The sequence below is a fragment of the Pinus tabuliformis genome, chromosome 7 (genome assembly GCF_031772625.1).
Source record: "Pinus tabuliformis cultivar Carrire ecotype Pingquan chromosome 7, CPIR1, whole genome shotgun sequence".
In the NCBI taxonomy this organism is placed as follows: domain Eukaryota; kingdom Viridiplantae; phylum Streptophyta; class Pinopsida; order Pinales; family Pinaceae; genus Pinus; species Pinus tabuliformis.
This window is the reverse complement of record NC_142293.1, coordinates 943673155-943700647: the sequence shown is the minus strand read 5'-3', so window position 1 is coordinate 943700647 and position 27493 is coordinate 943673155.

The window sequence follows — 27493 nt, the reverse complement described above, 5'->3', positions numbered from 1 at the left end:
AGCAGATCGACTATACCTTTCTAGCTGCCTTCTTTCTCAAACTAATCTTCTCACACCCGGAGTTTGTGGCTCTTCATCTTCTGATTCCTCCTCTGCTATAGATTCTGATTCTTCATCCTTTAGCTCAAACTCTATCTTCTCAGGTTCCTTTGGTTGGAATTCATGTTTAATAACATCTTTTACCTCTCTGAACACCACATGTCGGTTGTACACAACCTTCCTTGTTACTGGGTTCCAAAGCTTATAACCCTTTAAACCATCCTTATACCCAATAAATATGCGCTTTTCAGATTTACTATCCAACTTGGTTCGTTTCTCCCTTGGAACATGTACATATGCATCACATCCAAATACCCTCAGATGTGAAAGAGAGGGTTTCTTACCAGTCCATACCACTTGTGGAGTCTTATCCTCCAACGCTAATGAAGGTGATCTGTTGACCAGGTAACATGCTGTCTCCACTGCCTATGCCCAGAATTCCTATCCTAACCCGGCACCACTGAGCATGCTTCTTGCCCTTTCTTTATGCAACTCTATTTTGCTGAGGTGTATATGGAGTAGTCTTCTGTCTTGCTATACCTCACTTCTTACATGATTCTTCAAATTCCTTACTACAAAACTCTCCACCGTTATCTGTCCTCAGCACCTTTGTCTTCTTCTTTGTCTAGTTTTCCACCATAGCCTTAAATTTTTTAAACCTGTCAAAGACTTCAGATTTCTTCTTAAGGAGCTATATCCATGTATTCCTTGAGAAGTAATCTATAAATGATACATAGTACACAGACTTACCCAGTGATGGAACCTTCACAGGTCCAAACACATCACTATGCACAAGCTCTAATATATGTTTCGCCCTCTTACCACCAGAGGGGAAGCTCACCCTATCCTACTTCCCATATACACAATTTCACAGAAATAAAAATATAGAGAGCTATTACTCATACCTTCTACCATACCTTTACCATGAAATATTCGAAGGCCCTTTTCTCCAATATGTCCAAGCCATTGATGCCACATCATGGTCTTATTTCAAGAGACCACTAGATTTTCTACTCCACTTTCAGGAACCACGGAACTATTGCACCCATCAACAACAGTGCTACCTTGCAGCTTGTATAGAGTTCCAATCTGAACTCCTCACGTCAATACCAGTGCTCCTCGAACCATCTTGCAGGTATCCTTCTCAAACACTATTTTTACACCTACAACATCCAACTTGCTTATAGAAATTAGATTTCTGGCCAATGCAGGAATATGTAGAACACCCAGAAGTGTTCTAACCTTTCCACCTTGCAACTTCAAATTTACTTTTCCACGACCAATGATTCTAACCTTCCTATCATCCCCTAAGAAGACGTCACCACCATCATATTTCTCATACTCGCAAAACCACTCTCTATGGGGAGTGAAGTGAAAGGATGCACCTCAGTCAATCAACCATGCCTCATGGTCTACATGTGTACTTGAAGAAGCCAAGTACACATCCCCACCTTCATCTGAGGTGGTTTTTGCCTCTGCAGAAGGAGCATCATCAAATCCCTTTCTTTTATCAGGAGCTTTAGATTTACAATCCATTTTGTAGTGCCCTTCCTTCCCACATTTCCAACACATCACCTTTATAGGTTTTCCTGGAGATTTAGATCTCCCACTCGATGACTTATTTTTGTTTCTGTTCTGGGACCGTCCTTGTACAGACAAGGCATCACCATTGTGGCTCTCCATATTTTTCCATCTAATCTCCTTCGTCAGCAAGGATGAGATTATTTCATCAAACTGCAAGGCAGTTGCATTGCTACCTATTGCAATAACCATACTATCCCACAAATCTGGTAGAGAACACAACAAACTAATGCACTTATCTTCATCTGAAATTTTTATATCAACAGATGATAACTAACTTACCACAGTATTAAACGCATTCAGATGCTCTGTCACCAAGTCTCCATATTCCATCCTTAGGTTATATAGCTTTTTTCGTAGGAACAGTTTATTCACTAGAGACTTAGATTGGTACAAAATCCCTAACTTTTCCCACAAATCCTTCGTCGTAGCTTCCCCTGATACATTTAGCAATACTAAATATGAGACACACAATCGTATTATGTTCTTTGCCTTCCAATCCAGCTTCTTCCATTCTTCCTTAGACACTCCTGTTGGTTTAGTACCCGGATCTACCACGATCCACTGATCTTTATCCAACAACAGATCCTCCATCTTGAGTTTCCACAACTCAAAACTCTGACCATTAAATTTCTTGATCTCTATATTTCCATTGCTTGCCATCTTCTTTCACCACCAGAATCGATCTCGCAGATCTCCCACTGAACAAGGTCTACCACAAGCCCAAGCGAAACCCCTCAGCAAAAAAGGCGTCCCCTTGAAACCAAAACAACTCTGATACCAAATGTAGGTTTTAACCCCGTACAAAAATTACTTGCATATGATTTCTAAACCATAGAAAATAAACAATGTGAGAGCATAACACATAAAAAGACATATACACAGAGATTTTCCCCTAGATCACAAAACTGGTACTACCAGCTTGATTTTTCATTATGTTCCTTTCAATGTTACAATACATATTTATACATGTCGAAGCATCTAATACCATGGACCGAAAACCATCACGTCCAAAACCATGGACCGAAAACCATCGTGTCCAAAACCATGTGCGGAAAACATGCACAAAACCATAGGTAGGTCCGCCCAACCTAATATAGGGTCCAAAACCAAAATTTTATGGGGCTCTACCTCAGACCCCATAGAGTGGGGTTACCTGCACCCCTCAAACCCCCTGTGGCTCACCCCATTACGCAATCAGTGCAACGAAGGGGGGGCTCCACCTCCCTTCTAACTGCCCGGTTAACTACGTGGGCTAGTCGTGGAAAGAATATAACACAACCCAACAACTGATCAATCAACCCAAAATAGATAGTGCATGCATAGAATTCAAGTTCCCCAGCTGTGGTGGAGATTATAAGTCTTGAGTGTACAGGTGTTGCATGCAACCATATGATCAACCTTGGGAATTGCGCAGTCAATTGGAGGAAAATTCATAAATAATAGGGGCCTAGTTCCTCAAAAATTGCACAAGGAAATTCGGGCTCAAGCTGAGGCAGAATTTGACTAAGTCTAGATCAAAGGTTCTCATTGAGTAGAGAGATAGTTCATTTACATACAGGTTGAGCTCAGACTGAGCTAGCAATTGTAATACATTTCTATTCATCTGATTAATGTAAGCAAGCATAAGCGTTTTTTAGCAGTTGCTTTCCCCTAGAAAAATTATTGTGCATGTGTGTTATTTCTTATTGCATGTGTGCAATTTTTGTTCTAAATTGTGAATTAAATTTTGCAGATCAGTATATTAGACTTGTTTATCTTAATTTAGATTAAAAATTCTTGAGAAGTTGCAATTCAACACCATATGTATACATGGTATTAGAGTTGGATTCACATTAGAATAGGAATTTCAAAGTTGTACCTCAGGAGGTTTGAATTTGTAGCTTTAATGTAGCATGATTTCTTCAGAGTTGGGAAGATGACCTTCAATGGGTTGAGATTAGAGTATGCCTTGGAAGGAATCTCGAATTTCATTACATGGAAGGATCACATGGAGGTGGTGCTTGATGACAATAGATTGCTAGAACATGGCAAGAAAGACATTGAAAAACCATAGGAAACTGATGCACAAAACCTAGCCCAATGGAAGAAATATGTAGCCAAGGCAAGGAGAATAATCTTGGAGGGAGTTTGATACCACATTATCTCAAATCTCCATGGAAAAGAAACTCCTTTTGCAATGTGGAGGGCACTAATAGAGTCATTCGAGAATAGAAGTGATTATAGAAAACAGGCCTGCAATATATAACCAAATTTAAACAAGTTCGGGATGAGCTCAAAGGGTTTGGTGTGACTTTTGCAGAACACCTAGTGGGCCTAGCTCTTCTATGCCTTCTCAGTAATTTCTGTGCCTACCAAGACTCAGTGAATGGAAGTGAAAATTTACTGAAGTGGAAAAGGTTGTGGTCCAACTTCGTACAAGAAGAGTCCAGGAGAAATAATCAGGATGGAACTTCATCCAAAATAGAGGATGAAGAAAAATTTTCATTGGTTGGAAAGGGAAAGAAGGGAAATGGAATGAAATCTCAAATCAAACCAGAATCTAGCCAAGGGGCCAAGAAGAAAGACTTGTCCAAAATCAAATGCTTCAATTTTCATGAATTCGGGAACTATGCTACGAATTGTCCACACAAAAATTCTAGCAAGAAGAACTCAGGAGGAGGAGCAGGTGAGGTATTAGATTTAGAGTTTAAGATAGATGTCACCCTTATCACATGCATGACTAACACAGTGATGGGGAGTGTGTGATACTTGGGTTCAAGTGCCTCGTTCCACATGACAGGGTCTAAAAATTCTTTTAGTCACCTAGAGGAGAAATATCTCCAAATGCATATTGAATTGGGGGATGATGGAAGGCACAATGCTATTGAGATTGGTATAGTAGCCTTTCAAAGGGATTCAAGATCCCCTCTTTGCCTCAAATATGTCATGTTTGTTCCAGGCAAGAAGAATCACATCTCTATAGTAGATTTGGAAGACTGTAGTTATAACATGATATTCCACAAAGGGAAAGCATTCATGAGAAACATAACCAATGGATAGGTGAAGTAGATCGGGGTTCGGGTGAAGAACCTGTACAAGTTGGATGTAGAAAAGTAAGCTACATTAAGTAGTAAGGCATAGAAAGTGCAAAGCCACAATGTCGGTGAACTTTGGCACGAGATATTGGGCCATTTGCATCATGGCGCCCTGAAAATTATGCACAAAATAACCACTGGACTCACTAAAGGATCACTTGAGCAACATGACGTATGCAAGGGTTACACCTTGGGGACGTATGTGAAATCCAAATTCCATGATCGAGACAACAAAGCACATGTAGTCTTGGAAAGAGTCCACTCTAATGTTTGTGGACCTTCTCGACAACCGCCACTACCAGAAAGAAGTATTATATTATATTTGTTGATTATTTCTCAACAAAGTTTTGGATCTTCATCATGCAGAAGAAGGATGATACATTCTCAAATTTTATATAATTCAAGGAACTAGTTGAGAAAGAGACCGAAAAGAAGGTGAAGGCTCTCGGGAGTGATAATGGAGGTGAGCATTTTTTGAATGACTTCAAGGACACTATAAAAATTATAATCAAGTGACCCTATAAAAATTATAGGACCCTAACAGTGGCTCCAACTAGGGATGGGACTCTCCTTGTGAGGTGTCAATAACACCATAGACTAGTAGCCTAATCCATTGGGCTGATCCCAAAACCTGCAACCTGTTCTACCATAAAATATTTGCTACTCAAAAACTCTCAAACTAAAATCAAACCCATTCTGCAAATTGAAATCTGAAATACACACTGAACTGAAAGTTGTACTGCTATTTGAAACTGAAATTGACAATAATGCTTGAAAAAGATGCTCAGAGTGTTGAGATTATTTGCACACTGCTACCTACTCTACACTGCTGAAAATTATGTTGAATCAAATAATACAAAAATTCCAATGAAGCCAGTCAAGTAGCTGCTAAAACAAGTGGGCCACTTGACTATTTGTTAGCACAATCAAAAGGAAAGCTTGACTTTTTGTCCATAAAATCAAAGCTGTAGAGTGTAATGGCAACTGTTGTTGGATCTGGTCATGAAAACATGATTGAACACTTGAGCTGAAAAGAACCTCCATGTAGTTTTCTATAGGATTAGTAAAGACATGATTAATTAGTTTACCTTGTAGGCCTTCATTGACCAATTGAGCATGGAATATTTCATCAGTTGTATTCTCAAGGTTAAACCCTGATTCCCACTGTTTAGTTTCAGTCTTGTACTCAAAAACATAATTCTCAACAATATGCAAATCAAAAGGCAATACAATCTCCTCTTTTTTTGGAGAAGGAAGATTTTCTAAGAATTGTTTAAGATCTCAAAAATTATAGGACTGAATCTGATAATCCAAAAGTTCAATATCCTTCTAGAATCATTCAAAAACTAACTAAAGAAATTCAAATATACTTTTAGGATGAAATTTGCTTAATTTCAAACAATGAGACATGGCTATTAAAAAATCTTCATCAATTTGAAAATCAGCTAATTTATCCCTTACTTCTTTTAAAACTTCACAAGATAGAGGATTTGCCACATAACCTGTCATCTTGTTTAGCAAGAAATCTGATCAACTTGTAGTGGAGTCGCCATGAGTTTTCTACAAATTGGGATTCTTTGACAGTGGAGTCACACTAAAAACTTTGAAGCTTTGGATACTTTGAACGTGAATTTGTCAAGTGAATGTCACAACCTTCTTGTGTCTGATCACTGTCCACCATCAGTAATCAGATCTAGAACTTGATACACTTTTCTGGGGAATCTGAAACGTTAGGTCCCTAGTATGGTCGCCACTATGTTGTTGTTCTATATTTTTTAGATTGAGGGAGTAAACACATAGAACAACATCAAAACCACTTTGGAAACTGGGATCTAGCCCTTCCAGCTTCAAAGAGGGATCTCTCTGTAAAATTTAGCTATGTTTTATGTAAATTTTAGGTTCGTTATTACCGCACTGATTGTTTTTTATTGGATTGTTTGGTTGATTAAACTGATATAATTCCATTGGGCTATGGAGTCTAAAGATTAACTGGATCTGCATCAAACTTTAAAGGTGTTTCATAGGGAAAGCTAGGTTGCACTAATGGGATCTTTCAGAATTTTAAATGAATTATGAAATAGAAGAAATGTAAGATTCAATAGAAACTAAGGAGCAATGAAGAATTCCTTAATTTGACTTCATCAAAATACATATAAATTACTACCATCCAGAATAGGGTGCTCTAAATAACATATCCTATTCATCACAGTTTCTGTGATGTAATTAAGATTTCCAGAAGTAACATAGAAAAGAGACAATGATTAAACAAATAAACTGAAGAAAAACATCACCATTTCATACACCACATGAATCCTATGAAAATGTATCTATATTATTGATGCTTCTAGCAACTAGGAAATTACAATTCAGAGAGGAAAATTATATTCAACAATCAACCTGTATTACTTCAAACTATGAAATATTTATACAAATTCTGAACTAAAATATCTTGAAAAAATATCAAGATTTGTTTACAAATATCTCAAACTGTCTTACACAAATAGAACTAAAATATATGAAATTTAAAACTAATGAATCTACTTGGCACTATCTTTGTGGATTGCTGGTGACAAAGAAGAGCAAGTCAAATTTGATAGCAACTCTTATTTGATGAGGTGGCCTCCAAGTCACTAACTGTATTTGAACTTTTTCCTCCCGAAATTCTAAAATACAGGGTCTTGTAATCCCTTTGTATATCCAAAACCATAATAGTTGTTAGAAAACAGAGAGAGGTTTTTGTAAATGATGATGTTAGAAACAAAAATCTCTTTTAGTTTTTGAAAATTCATTTCCACCTACTCAGAAACCACATTTGAAAACACTAGTTGAAAATGGGAAAATTCGAGAAAATATACCTGCAAAGATTCATCCATATATCCAAAAAAATAAGAGTTGTTACAAAAATGAGAGAGGATTTTGTGCATAAGGATGTCAGCAACAAAAACCTCTTTCCAATTTTGAAAATTCATTCTCAATTGTTTGTAAACCATGTTTGAAATTACCGTGTTGTATATGAAAAAGCATATTTTTAGCTGACCATGAAACAAACATATGACGTGGAGGCGGGAGGTGACATGGAGGTGAGTGGGGAAAATAGTCCAAGTGGGAGGTAGTTAGTGGTGTGGGAGTGATAGTGAGGTCAAATGTTTATTACATAACGGACATGGCCAGGTTTCGATATAGGAGTGGGGGGGAGTGCAAGCGGAGGGTAACGTAACCGAGAGCGTGGATTATGGTGGGAAAAGGTGAGGAGGTTGGCGGTTTTCGGAGGGGGGTCAAGCGGTAAGAGGGCTGTGAAGAGAGGGGTCCGAAATGGTGAGGTGATGACACGTAGAGTGGGTCCAGAAGGGAAGAGAATAGCTTTTCGGACCCCCCCACCAATAAAGGTAGGATGGAAAGGGGGCCTAAAAAACCCTATTGACCATTGGTCTGATGGAGTGACGATCTGGCAACTAGATGGTGCACAAGACTTAATCACAGGTGAAAACTCCTTTTGTCGTTTTTGACCCTTATGACATGAGCAGAAAACTTTGGTTACAATACATAAGGGCTCCGAACTTTGGATAGAGACATAATGAACTCAAATATTAGGATTTCATGTAAAATTAACCACATTTTATCTTTTTGACCCCTTCTTTGAAATAATTTGGAGGATGAAATTTTATTTACAACATTTCAAATCTAATAATCATCAGCTATAATCAAGTGACCCTATAAAAATTAGAGGACCCTAACAGTGGCTCCAACTGGGGATGACACTCTCCTTGTGAGGTGCCAAGAACACTGTAGACTAGTAGCCTGATCCGTTGGCAAGGATAATTTTAGGGGCGAATGTTCGCCCTTTGGCGAAATTAAGGGGTTTTAAATTTTTAGTGGGCGAATATTTTGTATCATAGTACATTTTTAAAAATCACCTCAAATAGCCCACCTTATTTTAAGGGAGAGGGTAAAAAAGGTAAATTTAGCCCTTGAAATTAGGACTTACAACCTTCCATTCGCCCATTTTCAAGAATAGGTTTTATTTAAGTGAATCCATTCGCCCATTTTCAAGAATAGGTTTTATTTAAGTGAATCCTATGGGCCAAATACCATATTTATAAAAGAGGTATGGTAAATTAATAAAAATATAAATAAATGAGAGGTATGGTAAATAAATAAAACATTTTTTATATTTACTCCATAAGTCACCTTATATACATGTAAGGGTGTAAACAAATAAAAATATAAGTAAAGTGGAGGTATGGTAAATAAATAAAACGTCTTTTTATACTTACTCAAAAGGTATGGTAAATAAATAAAAATATAAATAAACTAGACGTATCGTAAATAAATAAAACCTCTTTTTATATTTAGTCCATAACCCTCGTTGTATTTATGAAGGCTCAAGAAAGAAGTTTTATTTAAGTGAATCCTATGGGCCAAATACCATATTTGTAAAAGACGTCTGGTAAATTAATAAAAATATAAATAAACGAGAGGTAAGGTAAACAAATAAAACATTTTTTTATATTTACTCCATAAGTCACCTTATATTTACGAACACTCAAAAAATGGGTTATAATTAGGTGAAACCTATGGCCAAAATACTATGGGACAAATACCATGGACTAGATTGTTATTAATACCATGCAAAAAACCATTATTAACCCTAAATGGGTTATAATTAGGTGAAACCTATGGCCAAAATACTATGGGACAAATACCATGGACTAGATTGTTATTAATACCGTGCAAAAAACCATTATTAACCCTAATATTAGAATTAATAAAAATAAAAATGGCACATGGTATTGACCCATAGTATTCACCTGGAATGTAGCCTATTTAAATGGGGAAATTAAACCAGCATGTAGCCTATGTTAAGATTCACTAGGACTTTACAAAGTTTTATTATTTAGTGAAAGACTCGCCAAGATATTACAAGATTTTATAATTGAGTAAAATATTCGCCATGCCTGGTGAGAGATTCGCCAAAAAATTATATATACATATTATATTATTGATAAAATCGCCTTCCATTTTTCCTATATACCATGGAGATTCGCCCATTTATTATATTTATAAATTTAGGGGGGGTTCTTAAAATTTTCCCTGTCCGTTGGGATGATCCCAAAACCTGCGACCTGTTCTGCCATAAAATATTTGCTACTCAAAAACTCTCAAACTAAAATCAAACCCATTCTGCAAACTGAAATCTGAAATACACATTGAATTGAATGTTGTACTGCTATCTGAAACTGAAATTGACAATAATTCTTGAAAAAGATGCTCAAAGTGCTAAGCTTATTTACACACTGCTACCTACTCTACACTGCTGAAAATTATGTTGAATCAAATAATACAAAAATTCCAATGAATCCAGTGAAGTAGCTGCTGAAACAAGTGGGTCACTTGACTATTTGTTAGCACAATCAAAACGACGACTTCACTTTTTGTCCATAAAATCAAAGCTGGAGAGTGTAATGGCAACTGTTATTGGATCTGGTCATGAAAACATGATTGAACACTTGAGCTGAAAAGAAACTCCATGTAGTTTTCTATGGGATCAATAAAGGCATGATTTTATCATGTAGGCCTTCATTGACCGATTGAGCATGGAATATTTCATCAATTGTATTATCAAGGTTAAACCCTGATTCCCACTGTTCAGTTTCATTCTTGTACTTGAAAGCATAATTCTTAGAAATTTTCAAATCAAAAGGAGATACAATCCCCTCTTGTTTTGGAGAAGGAAGATTTTCCAAGATTTGTTTAGGATTTCAGAAATTATATGACTGAATCTGATAATCCAAAAGTTCAATATCCTTCTCGAATCATTTAACAACTAAATCAAGAAAACAAATTGTACTTTCAAGATAAAATTTTCTTAATTTCAAACAACGAGACATGATTGTTCAAACATCTTCATCAATTTGAAAATAAGATAATTTATCCCTGACTTCTTTTAAAACTTCACAAGATAGAGGATTTTCCACATAACCAGTCATCTTGTTTAGCAAGAAATATGATCAACTTGCAGTGGAGTTGCCATGAGTTTTCTATAAATCTGGATTCTTTAACAGTGGAGTCACACTAAAAACTTTGAAGCTCTAGATATTTTGAACATGGAGTCGCCAGGTGAATGATACAACCTTCTTGTGTTTGATCACTGTCCACCGTCAGTAATCAGATCTGGAACTTGATACACTTTTCTAGGGAATCTGAAAGGTTAGGTCCCCAGTATGGTCGCCACTATGTTGTCGTTTTGTATTTTTTAGGTTGAGGGAGTAAACATATAGGATAGCATCAAAACCACTTTGGAATTTGGGATCTAGCCCTACTAGCTTCAGAGAGGGATCTCTCTGTAAAATTTAGCTATGTTTTATGTAAATTTTAGGCTAGTTATTACTGCACTGATTGTTTTTTATTGGATTCTTTGGTTGATTAAATTGCTATAATTCCATTGGGTTATAGAGTTTAAATATTAACTAGATCTACATCAAAATTTAAAGGAGTTTCAGAGGGCAAGTTAGGTTTCACTTATTGGATCTTTAATAATTTTAAATGAATTATGAAATAAAAGAAATGTAAGATTCAGTAGAAACTAAGAAGAAATGAATAATTCCTTAATTTGACTTCATTAGAAAACATATAAATTACTAACAACCAAAATAGGGTGCTCTAAACAAAATATCATATTCATCACAATTTATGTTATGTATTTAAGATTTCCAGAAATAATAGAGAAAAGAGACAATGATTAAACACATAAACTGAAGAAAAACATCACCATTTCATACACCACATGAATCTTGTGAAAATGTCCCTATATTATTGATGCTTCCAGAAACTAGGAAATTACAATTCACAGAGGAAAATTATATTCAACTATCAACCTGTATTACTTCAAACTATGAAGTATTTATACAAATTCTAAACTAAAATGTCTTCAAAAAATATCAAGATTTGTTTACAAATATCTCAAATTGTCTTACACAAATATAACTAAAATATAGGACATTCAAAACTAATGAATCTACTTTGCACTATCTTTGTGGATTGTTTGTGACAAAGAAGAGCAATTCAAATTTGATAGCAACTCTTATTTGATGAGGTGGCCTCCAAGTCACTAATTGTCTTTGATCTTTTTCCTCCCGAAATTTTGAAACATAGGGTCCTGTAATCCCTTTGTATATCCCAAACCATAATAGCTATTAGAAAACTGAGAGATATTTTTTAAATGATGATGTTGTTAACAAAATCCTCTTTCACTTTTGAAAATTCATTTCCACCTACTCGGAAACCGCATTTGAAAATACTAATTGAAAACAGGAAAATTTGGGAAAATGTACCTGCAAAGATTCATTTGAATATCCCAAACCATAAAATCCATTACAAAACTGAGAGAGGTTTTTGTACATGAGGATGTTAGAGACAAAAACCTCTTTTTGATTTTGAAAATTCATTCTCATTTGTTTGTAGACCATGTTTTAAATTACCATGTTGTATATGAAAAAACATATTTTTAGCTGACCATGAAACCAACATATGACGTGGAGGTGGGAGGTGACATGGAGGTGAGTGGGGACAACAGTCCAAGTGGTAGTCAGTGAGTGGTGTGGGAGTGACATCAAGGTCTAATGTTAATTACGTAATGGACATGGCCAGGTGTTGGGATAGGAGTGGAGGGGAGCACAAGTGGAGGGTAATGTAACCAGGAGCATGGATTATGGTGGGAAAATGTGAGGAGGTTGGCGGTTTTTAGAGGGAGGTGAAAGCAATAAGCAGTTTATGAAGGGGAGGGGTCTAAAATGGTGAGGTGATGACATGTAGAGTGGGTCTGGTGGGGAGGAGAACAACTTTTCAAACCCCCCCTACTAATAAAGGTAGGATGGCAAGGGGGGCTGAAAAACCTTGTTGACCATTGATCTGATGGAGTGACGATCAAGTGGTTGGATGGTGCACGGGACTTAACCACAGGTGAAAAACTCCTTTTGTCATTTTTGACCCTTATGAAATGAGTGGAAAACTTTGGCTACAATACATAATGCCTCCGAACTTTGGATATAGACATAATGAACTCAAATATTAGGATTTCATGTAAAATTAACCACATTTATCTTTTTGACCCCTTCTTGGAAATAATTTGTAGGATGAAATATTATTTACAACATTTCAAATATAATAATCATCAGCTATAATCAAGTGACCCTATAAAAATTATAGGTTCCTAACAACACATTCAACAATTATTTATGTGCATTACAATAAACTAGCAATCAATACACCATCACAAAATAAATCAAAAAAATAATCTTCTACATGATAATGAAGTGCCCTATATTCTGGTTTCCCACTAAAATATTTTGTGAATTTTTCAACATCAAATATAAGACTTTTTGTTGATGGAATCATTGTTGTAATTGTGGATCCATTGTGTTCATCACCTCTCTTTACAACGGATCCAAGGATTATTGAGAAGAGGCACTGCCATAACGGTTTCAAATCTAGGGTTTTCTTATTCTTGACATTGTTTAGGGCTCCTTTGGAGAGTCCACTTCAAGTATTTGATACAGATAATTTCTTGGCAACTAATTTTTTTGGATCATCCTTTTATTTATCGAAATTTTCTTTATATTTATAAACATACTTGAAGGATATTTTTTTACTGGAATCACAAAACTGACATTTTCTCTAGATTTATCAATATACCTATGAATATTTTCTAGTGCAATCACAAAATTTTTGTGACCATGAAGCCAAAATTTCAGGCCATCTATTTTCTAGAGTTCAAAACCTTTCTTCAGATAAATTTTTCCTTGGGTTTGCAACGTATGCTCAGATCTAATTCATTTTTTTCCAATACACATCTAAAGACGCACATTGCTTATGAATCCTATCAATTTCAAATGTGATGATATCATCTTTGACCCCACCACATTTGGAGATATTCCTTATGTTCCAGAAGTATGTAGTTTTACAGTGGATGCTTTCGTTTATTGTGATATGAGGTATATTTGTCAATTAATGGAGTTTGTTAATAATGGTATTTACAAGGATATGAAAACCTACTTTCAAGAGGAATCCAAGTGCTTCCTTGCCTTATTTGATGCAAATTTTACTCACAAGTCCACGATATTTGTCTCAATAATTTTATAAATGATTTTATTGATGGACCTAAAAAATAAAGATAATTCTAAGGATGTACTATTTTCAAAAGAAACATTTCAAAGCATCAATAGCCAGCAAGATGACCTCCTACAACCTTCAATCAAACCCTCCACTAGAAAACAATTGCCCATATGAATTCTGTCACCATTTTATCGATAAAAATGTTCACAAGTTGTCACATATTTGTCTATAGAACCATCTACAAAGGGCCACCTGCGAGTCCTCAATAGGGCCAATTTTTTTCCTGTTCATATAGCTTCAAAATTCGCATTATCAACAATGATATGTGCCTCGCATTGTGCATTCTTTTCACAAAATTTGTAGCCTCAGAAAACTCGCATGGCTCCACAAAATCTTTGCATTGTTCCACACAACTTCGTATGCAACATAACTTCACATTTGTTGAGCCATAGAGATAATTTTAGATGATCTAAAAAAAAATTTCTTCGAGGAGAGTGAATAGGCTCTATTTATATTCATCTTTTCATGAGAAAAAGTGTGTCCTTACTTGGAGCCGAATTGAGAAAAAGGAGTGTCGACTTGACTAGAAAAATAAGTTTTGTTTATTCTTCAATTTGCATGATGAAAATACTGACCATATCTACCATTTTTCAATAGTTAGTGTGGGAGATATGGCATTTAAGATGGGTTATATCTTCACTATATGACCAAATTTACCATTAAATGGGGAAGATATGATATAATGTTTTCTCTCAAAAGCCTCTTCTTCAGAATAAATGGGGATGTTGTGAATTACTTTTCCTCTAAACAAAACTTTAAATAAACTAAACATTTTGCATTTACCATCATTAAATTTTCCTCCTAAACAAAAAAAATGATCAAGAACACTTTTGAATCTCTTAGCGTTATGGTTGAGTCCCCTCCTAGTAAGAGAGTGACATCCAAAAATTATGAAAAGAGTGTCATATCTTTGAATCCTCTAACTAGTTTGATTCCATGTAGATTATCTAAGACCCTTTTTTCTTCCAAAATTATACACAATGGTGCCACCATTATTAGGGGCTTTTAACCTTTCTTGAACTTGAGAGCTGATAATACAATTTGAATTCAAGATAAACCTAGAATTGAGGAAAATAGAGATGAAACCCATAGCAAAGAACCTGGAGTTAGGAGAAAACATGGTCTCCTTTGCATCCCAACTAGAAGATATCAGTATAGGATCATCTTTAGATCATCCTATCACTTCCAAAATGAGTATTTTTCCATGCTTCCTTCCATTCATGAGAAGAGAATAACTAGAATTCAACTTTACTTCTCCAAAGTCTCTAGTCACTACTTGAACTTGTGACCTAATCTAGTCTTTCTTGCAAAGGAATGAACCCGCATGCCTTCCTCTAGGTATGCCAACCCAGTACATACCTGAAGAAAATTGAAAAAAGTGAAATAGTTTGGCTTAACACCTACCTTATGAATTTGACAAAAGAAATCCAATGCTAACTACACTATCAATTAAATCCTCAAGGGTTCTTCTTAGCCTTTTTTTACAAAATCCTTCATACACATAACTAATCATAAGACAATCTTGGATAAGAAAGAGCTCTTCACTCTAAAATATCATATTTTTTTTAGAGATCCATATGGCCCACACAATTTTACATGGAAGGGATCTATATGGACAATAAATTTGTATGATGGAAATACAAGATAAATGGCTTCAAGCCCATAATAGTGTTTCTTTTCTTGCAGATATTTTCCATATCCATTATTTCCTTCAATTGGAAACCTTTCTTTTCTCTTAGTGGCATTTCTTCTTAATTTATTCACTTCATCTCAATGTTAAAAATGGATACATTATTGTGGGTACAACCAAATAGGTACCTATCATATTTGTCTTCATTGAGTGAGGGAAGTTCAGGTAGAGTGGATGAAGGTCAAACTCTAGTATGTCTAACAGACAAAGATCAACTAGGGGTGATAATATCATAAGAAAATTCCTTAGATGCGTGGAATTTTTATTGTTGAAGGGGGGTTTTGTTCTTATGATGTTGCAAGCATATGCGACATTGAGGTGCCAACATCTAGTGAAAATATGGGTACCCAAGGATCTTCCTCAAGTAAACATATGTTTTTGTCTCAATGAGAGGATATATCACATTACTCCATCACCACTACATGGTTTGTGACTATTTTTCATAAAAGGAATAAAGGTTTCTTATGGTGGATTAAATAAATTGATGGAGTATGTTATACCCTGTTACAATTACAAAGAATGGATCTAGTTGGTTTGATATATTCAAGGTATGTGGAGATAAGAAATGGCTACAAATTATATACAGTTAAGATACAACGATAAAAATAAAGTAGAGTCTATCCATATTGATGGAAGGCTAAAAGCATCAAGGAATATTGAAGGGTTTATAAACAATACACAACCCTATACAACAAATAGGCAACCTAATATCATATTTGAGGCATGTGAAGTAAATTGTGTATTTGTATGTGTAATAAGATCAATAGTTAAAGGAGAAAATTTGTTAATCAATTACAACCTAAATAGAATAGATACATACATTGTCATTATGGGGGCCATACGTAATAAAAAATAAGCATAAAGAACATGCTAGGTATAAAATTTTATTTTATCACATAATATAAATTATACTTTACAAAGACAAATTACTTATTATGAAGACCAACCATAGATAAATACTTATTTGTCACTCGTTATTACTTAACCAAAAAGGTACATGAGTTGATTGCTCCAATTATCAATAGGAATAAATCTTGCACCGATAAGAAGTAGCATGGTAAGATGAGAAATTAACTGCAAAAATGCTCAAACTAACTCAAATTTGTGCCAATTTTTCTTGTCTCATAGCCCCATTTATGTAGGTCCTTTGTCATAAAATCTTGGGTTTGAAAATGTCATAATTAATCACATGCATGTTATAGTACTAGTCCTTTATTCATCGTGTTCATATGTTTTTATATGTCCATCAATTAAATGTTATGTTAATATATATTCTTTAACGTTTTTTTAAATATTTCATGCCTCTAATTATATTATTATGTGGCAGGTTTATCAACGTGGAAAAGCACCTGCACAGTCATAAGTAAACAAATAACAAATTTTCTTTACATTTAATGTGAAATTTTGATTATTTATTTATATAATTGAAATAATAACTTTTATTTTGTTGAAATGTGTAGTCTGAGCCCCACGATGATGATGTTCTTGATAAGGAAGACTTGTGGTCATCCACCAACATTGAGGTCACAATAGGAAAGTATGTGAAGAGAAATAGCAAGCAAATTATGTATTTGATTCGCAGTAGCGATCATAGTCCTGTGACTAAGGTTAGGATCATGGAATTGGCATCCCAAGGCTAAACCACCTCACCCTCATCAATGAAAACTAGGCATTATCATAATCCACACTAGATCACTAAGGCAACACAATAAACATGTAATAACAAGCTTTACCATGATCTCCACCAGCTCACTAGGGCAAAACAAGCATGAATTCCACCGAATTTCTCCACCTACACCATGAGGAATTTTCTAGTCTCCTAGTTTCGTAGGCTTTACCGCAATTCATAGTCCGATTTAGGGATCACTAGGCCCTAAATTGAGACTCCACTCTCTAGGCTTTATCGTATATCCTGACATTCACTACCAAGGATTCCTAGGTCTATTCAAGGGAAACCAGCTCTAGGCTTTGCCATATATCAGGCCACTGACCGATTGAGGATTCATTGGCCCACCGAGGCACATAATACCTAGCTTTAGCGCAACCCACAGTCTGGTTCAGGGGTCACTAGTCTAGTGGCTTTACCACAATCCAAAGTTCAGTTCAGGGATCATTAGGCCATGTGTTATTTCTTTTAGAGATCCACCTCACTCAGCTTTGAATCCATCCAACAATCTAGCTCAACCAAAATATGAGAACTTGTTGTGGCCAGTAACAACCCCCCTTCTTATTTAGTGTTATTCCTAATACTAAATAAGTGGGGGCCCTTAGTCAAAAAATTTAAAAATCAATTAGTACTTGAACTTACTTTTTCAATAAAACTTACCATCATAAACTTAGGAGAATACCCTTAAAAAATAAAAAAGCCTAATTTTTATGATAAAGTAGAATTATTCCTTAGGAAATATCGCATCGCAAAAAGATAATGGATACCTCCTTACAAGCAGAAGTCTAAGATTGCGAGATCGCGATGCGAAACTACACATTAAGAAAACATTTATCACATCGCATGTCTAAAAAATCACTTACGCTGAAAAACTTTAAACTGCCGATATGCGATGGCGCATATCGCAAATCGCATTTCGCAGAAAACAGATTAACGAATGATTGACATATATTGTGCTCCAACAATTTGCAATATAGCGAGATAGCGATATTACGATATAGCGAGCTAGCAACTTTGTGATGTTGCGATTCTGCGATGTTGCGATATGTGATATTGCGAAGAAAATCGCAAAATCACTTCATCGCAGATCTTTCAGCCTCGTTGTTCAAAAAAGTATTTTCCATAAACCGAGACCTAGTTATGTGCGTTAATGTTAATTAATGAGTTAGTTGCCAGTTGTTAATGGAATATGGTTTTGTGCTTATCAAAAAGCCAGTTCATGTAAGGTGGTATATTTTATATGTCTTTAGCATTTAAAGCTTTCCCGTCACCTTTCCTTATCATTAATCTCACCTTACTTGTAAACTGCAGGAACGAAGAACAAAGAATAATACAAAGTAGTATACAGGATATTATGGGGAAGAAAGGCAAAGTTCTGAGCTCTGATGACAAAGAAATGACGCCCCTATATACGGACACTGCCTATAATAGAGACGCTGTTATTACTTCTTGGGAAGGAATGTATAATCTACTTGAAGAAGAGAATCCCAAGGTGATGGAGGTTACGGCTACTGCAGGTTCACAAGGGTCTTCTGAGGCATCACTTGTAGATCTAGCTTGTTCGTTTTTACACCAGATAGCAGCGAGACCCAAAATTCTCCCATACACAGACATGGTTAAATGGGTACTGAACAACGCTGACATCAAAAACAAACAATTTAAAACTCAGGGTCAAGAGCTTACGGAATCATTATTTTTACAAAATTTGAGCTTTATATCCACTAAAAGATAATGCGCAAAAGGCAAAAAACGCACCAAAGAAGCCCAGATCAAGAAATGGAGACAGTTTCTGATGTGCGATTACTTCTTGAAAAGGAAAGCTTCTAATTGCTCAGTCACGTGTAAACCCAGAAATTTGTAAAAAGAACGCTAGAGGTTAAATAAAAAGTAAAACTTGAATCCTAAAACCAGTAGTAATTGTCTGAAACATCTTCAATATGGTATGTACATATGAACAACAATTGCAGACAAGTTGGAGACAGAAGGCTCAAGAAAAGGCAAAATCAATCAAAATATTAACTAAGTTGAATTGGGATTCTTACTGGGTGTATTTGGTAAAACCACACAGCCAGTGTATGACTCTCAAATGCATCATCAATTCTGCTGAGAAGATGGCGCCAGCTCTCGCTGATTCTATTTTTGCAGGACAGTTAAAGTCTAAAGTCTGTCAGCCGACTCTTCTCAAGCAAATGCTGAATGCTTGCAATTTCAAGGATCAGATACAAAAATAGTTAGTTGTTAGTTTTAGATTCAATATTAGTATTAATTTTGCTTTATTTTTGCCTGAAAAAAGGACGGTCATTTAAACCGTATCCTACATTTTTGTAATAAGTTATTTTTAGATTTAGTTATTAGTATTTAAACCCTTCTCATGCATTTAGAGAAGGGTCCTGAAATTTGTCAAAAACTTATCCCCAGAACATGAACTTTTGTACCCTCTGATGAGGTTTTGATGAATGAATGGAACATGATTTATTGATATCTACATTTAGTATCTACTACTGATGTTGCACTTCTGTACTCTTAGTGGATGTTGGATTAAGAAGAGATAAATAATTATCGCTTGAAGCTCATGAGTAGAACTAGTTATAAATGGTACTTCTATCTCTTAACTATTTCTGCCTTTGTGTTAAAAGTGATATTCATGTTCAGCTGTTTATATATTGATGTGTGAATGTCTGAGTTATCATTTGGCACTTTTGTACGGTGATAGCTATTTATTTATGCTTAATGTATGAGAAACTTATTATACGATATGCCTTTCATTGTTTCGTCTAACTTTTTATACGAAGTGGTTTATCTGTATTGAATTCTTTTCTCATAATAGTTGAATGATCTTTATTATTGATTGTTATCTGAAATCACTTTAGATCGCATAACAGAAGGATTACACCCTGGGTTAGTGTAGACTTAGATATTTCTGCTTATTAGAATACAATTGGCATGTTATTAGATTAGAGTTAGAATTAGAGCATCTCACTTAGGAACTTTTAGAAAGGAAATATCAATTCTTCACACACACACACATAAATTGGGAAACTGGTCCCATATCCCTAGTCGGACCCACTATACCAAACGGAAAAGGAGCTGCTAACCAAGGTCCAGACTGGGTGGGTATCCCCCTTGTTGTAGACTCTATTTTTGGGGCTTCAACATATTTGGCGCTAGAAGGAGGGCCCCGAACTGTGAATGGAAAGTAAGTCTAAATCTAAATACCATTCTAAGAGTAAATCACCCTCACCATCTCCCCCAACTTCTCCATCGCACTTAGAATCTTTAAATCTAGAGCCAGAAGTCGAAAGAACAACAACCGCTGCTACAAACCCTGACATTTAAGAACAATCTACTATTGAACCTCCTGAAGTTGAATCTTTGATTCACAAACTTCAGTGATTTGCTATATCTCCTCAAAGATCTGATAAATCTCAAGGTAGTGTGACTTCATAATATAACCCTGCTCATCCTCTTACCAGATTAAAGAGCGAAAAATTTGGCGTTCAGCTAACCGAGTTACCTCTACCCACAAGGAAGAGAGTAAGGAAATCTCCTAAAGGGTCTGATAGAGAGACTCTTTCATCATCATCATCCATCTCAACCTCTCTAGCATGAAGTCAACCATCCACTCCTCCACTTCAGATCATTGTTCATCAACCCACCGGTACTCCCACATCTCTTTTTCAATCATCTGGAGTCGTAATATCCTCATCTTCTCAACCGCAGGGATCATCTTCTACACTTTCCTCTGTTAATAGATTAGTGATGGCCCAATCTCCATGGAATAACCCAGGGGCAGTCTTAATGTCTGCACCCTTGAGTGAGCTACTGGCCCATCCTAAAAAATGGTTGCCTAAGTGTAATACTGAGGCAGGCATGCTAGCGGAAGAACATATAAATAACTTTATGCTATCCATAAATCTCAATGGAGTTACCAACGAAGATGCTGTTGTTCGACTTTTTCCTTATAATCTGCAAGGAGCAGCCGGATCATGGTATTTTTCATTACCATCTGGATCTATCATTAGTTGGGATATTTTCCAAGAACAATTCCTTATTAAGTTTGGTGATGATAGGTCTACGGCGACATTGATTAACGACCTGTCTAACCTTAGGGCCGAGTCAAAAGAACCTATCAAAGATTTCAATTCACGTTTCAATAAACTGTTAAACAAAATTCCTACTGCTTCCAAGCCTAGCGAAGAAGTGCGAAGTGAATGGTACATCACTGCTTTACCATCAAACATAGCAATCTTTGTTGATAGGGCTAACAAAACAACTTTAGCCGAAAATATGAAAGAAGCAATAACAGTAGAGAAACATATTATAGCCCTAGAAAAGAAAAACGTGATAGAAGAACGAAAATCGAAGAAGGTTTCTTTCAAGGAAGATCCCAAGAAAAAAAAATCGAAAGATCCATTGATTTAGAAGGATTACAAAAAATTTTGAAGACCATGTCTAACGAGAAGATCGACATTAATAAACAAGTCACAGAAACTTCTTCTAAAAAGTCATACAGACCTTTTAAAAGAAACCCTTCGACTGATTCCAAACCCCCTAATGCTATTACAAGTGTTGAATCTGAAGAAGAAGAAAAGGAAATCGCTACTGAAGAACATACCGATGAAGAAGAAGTTGTAGAGTTACAAGGTATGTGGGATTTCATTCTCCCAGATGAAGAGGATCAAGTGGCATCCCCGGTTAGTACTCGTACTAGAAATCAACTTGATCCTCCTCAACCTACACCTAAGCCAAAGAGCGCAAGCTCGATGAATAAGGATAAAGTCACAGCCAAGAAAACGACAACTAAAGCGACTCAAACTAGCCCAGTCCAAACAGACCCATCAAATCCATCTAAAACGTTGATTGTTTCGGATGAAATGGAGTATAATATCATAGAAGACATGAAAAAGACTAGGGCCAATATCACTTTTTACGAATTGAGCAAGTTAAAACACCAGCAAAAGATACTTTTTAAAAAATTACATGCTGTACCAGTTGCACCTTTGCCTACCGCTGTAATCTCTCAAGCTTCCCATGACGTGGGAAGACCTCCAACTAATGCGATTAATAAATTTTATCCAATCGATATCGCCTTAATTGGAGGAAGATCGAGATCTCATACTCCCCCATTTCTTCTTACTTATGAAATTTTCAATAAAAATTTGCATAATTGCTTAGTGGATTCCGGAGCTTCATCGAATATTTTACCAAAGTCAATATGTGCAAAATTGAACGTTCAACCACAAAAATCCGCTATGTGCATAGTTCAATTAGATCGATCGCAAGTCGAAGTGTTTGGCGAATTAAATCAGGTTACCATAAGGCTGTCATCCAACCCAAAGGTATGTCAAGTTATCGACATTTTAGTTGTTGATATTCCAGAATTTTATGGCTTAATTCTTAGTAGAGATTGGTCAGAAAAACTTCATGGATACTTTGCAACTGACTGGTCGCATATGTGGCTCCCTTACAATGGTAAACCAAATCAAATAAAATTTGAGTGGGAAAGACATCAAAAATACATAGTAACAGAACTGGAGGGAGAAAATGAACCAATAGCATACAACAATAACATCATTGGCAACTACTCAGTAGATTCTTTCCTAGGAAATTTTAATGCTCATACTTCACCTTACTTAGAACATTCTGTTTTATCTCAAGTAGAAAATTTCTCTCAAACAGATAGTTCTAAATGTATTAATTTTATAGATAGTCCTATAAATAAATCTTTATTTTGGAAATTATTTTTTGATGGTTCTAAGTCTAACGAAGGAGCAGGAGCAGGATGCGTGTTAATAAGTCCAGAGGGAGATAAAACTATGCTAACTTGCAGACTCGAATTTGATTGCACCAACAATACCGCAGAATACGAGGCTTTAGTCCAAGGGTTATACAAAGTAATCGGATTAGACGTCAAATACCTTCAAGTTTTCAGAGATTCTGAAATTGTAATCAGACAGGTACGTAATACTATACATTTTTTATCAGGTCATTTAAAACATTACCAATCTTTAGTTCAAGATCTGACTGAACACTTTATAGCATTTAATATTTCATCAATTCCCAGACTCCAGAATGCTAGTGCAAACCTCTTAGCTAATGTAGCTTCCAAGCTCATTCCTTTAGAAGATTTTAGCCCTGATCGATTTTCAATTGAATTAATCTTTAGACCATCTATTCCTGATAACATTACCAATTGGAGGATTTTCGATGACGATCTTGATATCGTGAGTTTCCTCACATCTGAAGGATCCTACACCAATCAAATAATTTATGAAGACCAACATGACTGACAATTGCAACAAGGTAGCACTAACAATGCCATACCTAAGTCAGTAGTCAAGTTAGAAGGCCTTTATGATTTGAAAGATTGGTTTAAAATATCTACCAATTCAAAACTCCAAAGTTCAACTTTGAACTATGAATGAGTAAATCTAGGAACTGATACCAAACCATAGAATATCAATCTAAGCCTTGGTCTAGCTCCTGAAGAAAAATTAGTGTATATTCGTCTCTTGAGACAATACAAAAGTGTCTTTGCTTGGAATTATGATGAACTCAAAATGTATGACACCTCCATCATCCAACATACTATTCCAATGACAGACGATGAAAAACCTATCCAACAAAAGTTGAGAAAGATCCATCCCAATCTAGAAAACCAGATCAAATCTGAACTCAATAAGTTATTGAAAGCCAAAATAATTTTTCCCGTTCGACATTCCAAATGGGTTTCAAATATGGTCCCTGTTAGAAAGAAAAACAGAGACATTAGAATCTGCATTGACTTTCGAAATCTTAACAAAGCCTGCCAAAAGGATAATTTTCCTTTGCCTCCCATGGAACAAATACTGCAGGCAGTCACGGGGTCAGAATTGATGTCATTCTTGGATGGATTCTCAAGATACAACCAAGTGTTGGTACATCCCGAGGATCAATTAAAAACCACATTCAGAACTAAATGGGGCACATATGCATATCAAAATATGCCATTTTGTCTAATTAGCGTTGGTGCCACATTTCAAAGAGCCATGGACATCGCATTCAAGGGTTTAGTTAATAAATCAGTGGTAATATATTTGGATGATATAACTGTATATTCCAAAAAACGAAACAATCATATTAGAGATTTAAAACAAATTTTCCAATGATGTCAAAGGTATGGAATTTCACTTAACCCAAAAAATCCTTTTTCGCATTAAGTGAAGGAAAACTTCTCGGATTCATAGTGTCAAAATCTGGAATTCACATTGATCCTGACAGAATCAAGGAGATTTCCGCAATACCCCTACCTCACAGCAAGAAAGCCATGCAATATTTTCTTGGCCAGATTAACTTTGTAAAGAGATTTGTTCCAGATTTTTCAAGAATCATGTCTCCTTTACAAGCAATGATTAAAAAGAACTCAAACTTTAAATGGGGCCAAGATGAACATGAGGCATTCAATCTGATCAAACAAGCAATTGTTAATGCTCCATCGTTAGCAACTCCAAATTTTTCCAATCCTTTTATTTTATATACATTTGCCTATGATAGATCATATGCTGCGATACTAACTCAAGCAAATCAAGAAAAGGCAAAAGCCCCAATTGCTTTTTTCAGTTCCAATTTACAAGGGGCTGAGTTAAATTATTCATATGTGGAGAAACAAGCTTATGCTGTTTTCAAAGCAATTAAATATTTCAGACCTTTTTTACTCAAAACACATACAAAAATCATAGTATTGTTTCCAGCAGTAAGAAATCTTCTAGTACAAAAGGATGTGGGTGAGAAAAGAGCCAATTGGTTTACTGCCTTACAGGAATATGACGTAGAAATCAAACCAGCAAGTATTGTAAAAGGTCAAGGCTTTTGCAAAATGCTGGCCAGAGCATCACTTATGTCCGAAATTCCATCTGCAGAGATACAAATGTATGAGTTAAGCCTAAACGATGTTGAGTCATTATACGCTGATATCATTTATTATCTAAAGAATGGATACGCTCCTTCAAACCTCGATCATACCAAGAAAAGAGCTCTAAGGTTGAAATCCAAACAATATCAGCTCATGAACGATTTTCTTTTTAGAATAAATTATGATTTTGTTCTCCTTAGATGTCTTGAGAAATCTGAAGATGAAAAAGTCTTGCAGGAACTCCACGATGGGCCAGTAGGTGAACACTATGCTGGAGACGCTACTGCTCATAAAATCTTACGCGCAAGCTATTACTAGCCCACATTATTCAAAGACTCACATAACTACGTGAGGAAATGTCAATTCTGTCAAACCGCTGCTAGGAGACAAAAGAAACCATCCTTGCCACTACAACCAGTTAATGTTGAGCAGCCTTTCGATCAATGGGGATTGGACATAATAGGCGAGATCGTTCCTCACTCTTCTAAACAGAATAGATATATCCTTACATCAACAAATTACTTTACTAAATGGATAGAAGCAGTTCCACTCAAGACGGCTAATGCTAAACATATCATCGAGTTCATAGATCAGTTCATAATCACCAGGTTTGGGTTGCCTTCTGCTTTAATGTTTGATGATGCATCATATTTTTCTGGTAATTCAATGACTGAATTTGCACTCAAAAGGGGTTTCAAGCTTAAATACTATGCCAATTACTATCCACAGGGGAATGGATTAGATGAATCTACAAATAAAAACTTAATCAGAATTATTAAGCGAACCATTGACCAAAATCATAAAAATTGGCACAAATCTTTAATATATACTTTATGGGAAGGTCGCATAACGCAGAAAGCCTCCATTGGCACTTCCCCCTTCAATTTAGTTTATGGGAAAGAAGTGATTCTTACAACTCATTTGGAAATTCTCTCTTTAGCCTTGGTTCAATATATTGATGAAGCACCAACTTCTTCCTTACAACTAAGGCAACTAGAAATAATTAAGTTAGAAGAACAACAAGAACATGCCAAAATAACTCAAGCTCATCATCAAGCATTAGTAAAAGCCTCTTTTGATTCAAACATGATATCCAGAAAAGACTTTCAGATGGGAGATTTAGTTCTAAAATGGGACAAGGCTCATGAGGAAAAAGGGAAACATACGAAATTTCAACAAATGTGGCTTGGCCCTTTTCAAATCGTAGAAGTCATAGTTCCATCTACTTTTATGTTACAGGATTTAACAGGAGAAAGAGAGTCCTTGCCTGTTAACGGACAGATCCTCAAAAAATATTTTCCATAGGAGATCATTCTTCTATTTTATAGAGTAGTTGTTTTAGTTTCATAATAAAACCAGTTGTAAATGGTTACACTAGGAATTCACGAAAAAGACACAAATTCTCTTTTAGATTTTGTTTTTTCACTTGTATAAATAGAATTCTTTTAGAAAATTGATCATTATTATTGAAAGATACAATTAAAGGCTCTAAGCCTAGAAATGATACTAGTTTCAACCTTGTAAATTTTGATAGAAAGCAACCTTTAGTGAGAAATTGTTTTATATCAGTCCAATGAAAGGTATCAATAATAAAATGAAGATTCTTTGTAGAAAAACTCTTTCCAAAAAACTCTACCATTGTCATCCAGCGTTGTCTTAAGGAAAAAATGACTTCCTCCCCACATAGGAAACTTCAACGTTCAGAGAATAATCCAATGATACACTTTAACTTAAAGAGTAAGAGGTCTTGTCATGAGTCGGCTTATCATGATCATAGATATTATAGCTTGCTGACTTTGCCAATACTGCATACCACAACAGGGCAATGACTCAAGATTGTTGCAATCAAAAGACAAGGGGTCTCATCATGAGCCAGCTTGTTCCGCAAAGCCATAAATCAAGTGAATGATTGTGTCATAAATTGGCTATCAAACCAAGACATTGTTCTTTAAGGGTAAAAATGAAAATGAAAGCAATAAGTGTGGATATGGATTTCTCTTTGAAAGTTGTAAATTTCTCTAAGTAGGATACAGGATCATTGCTGGGTAACAGGTAACCCTGTCGAGGCTATAAACACCTAACGGAAAAAGAGGATCCACCTATGACAAATGAGCATATTCAAAACTGATTTACAGAGAAGGCTTTGTTTTTATCTTTATAACCAAGTAGTGACTGATGTAGATACAAGGACTAGCTTGAGGGAGTAAAACAATCAAAGTAAAACACAGAAGGAATGAAATATCATTGACAGGTAAAAGAATGATGTACTTTGTCTTTCTACAATAAAGTTTGATTTTCTGGAAAAAAATTTGTTTTGGAAGTTTAGAAAATTCAAAAGAAAAGCAGAGATAACTGGTTATTCCAAGTGAATCGCCAAT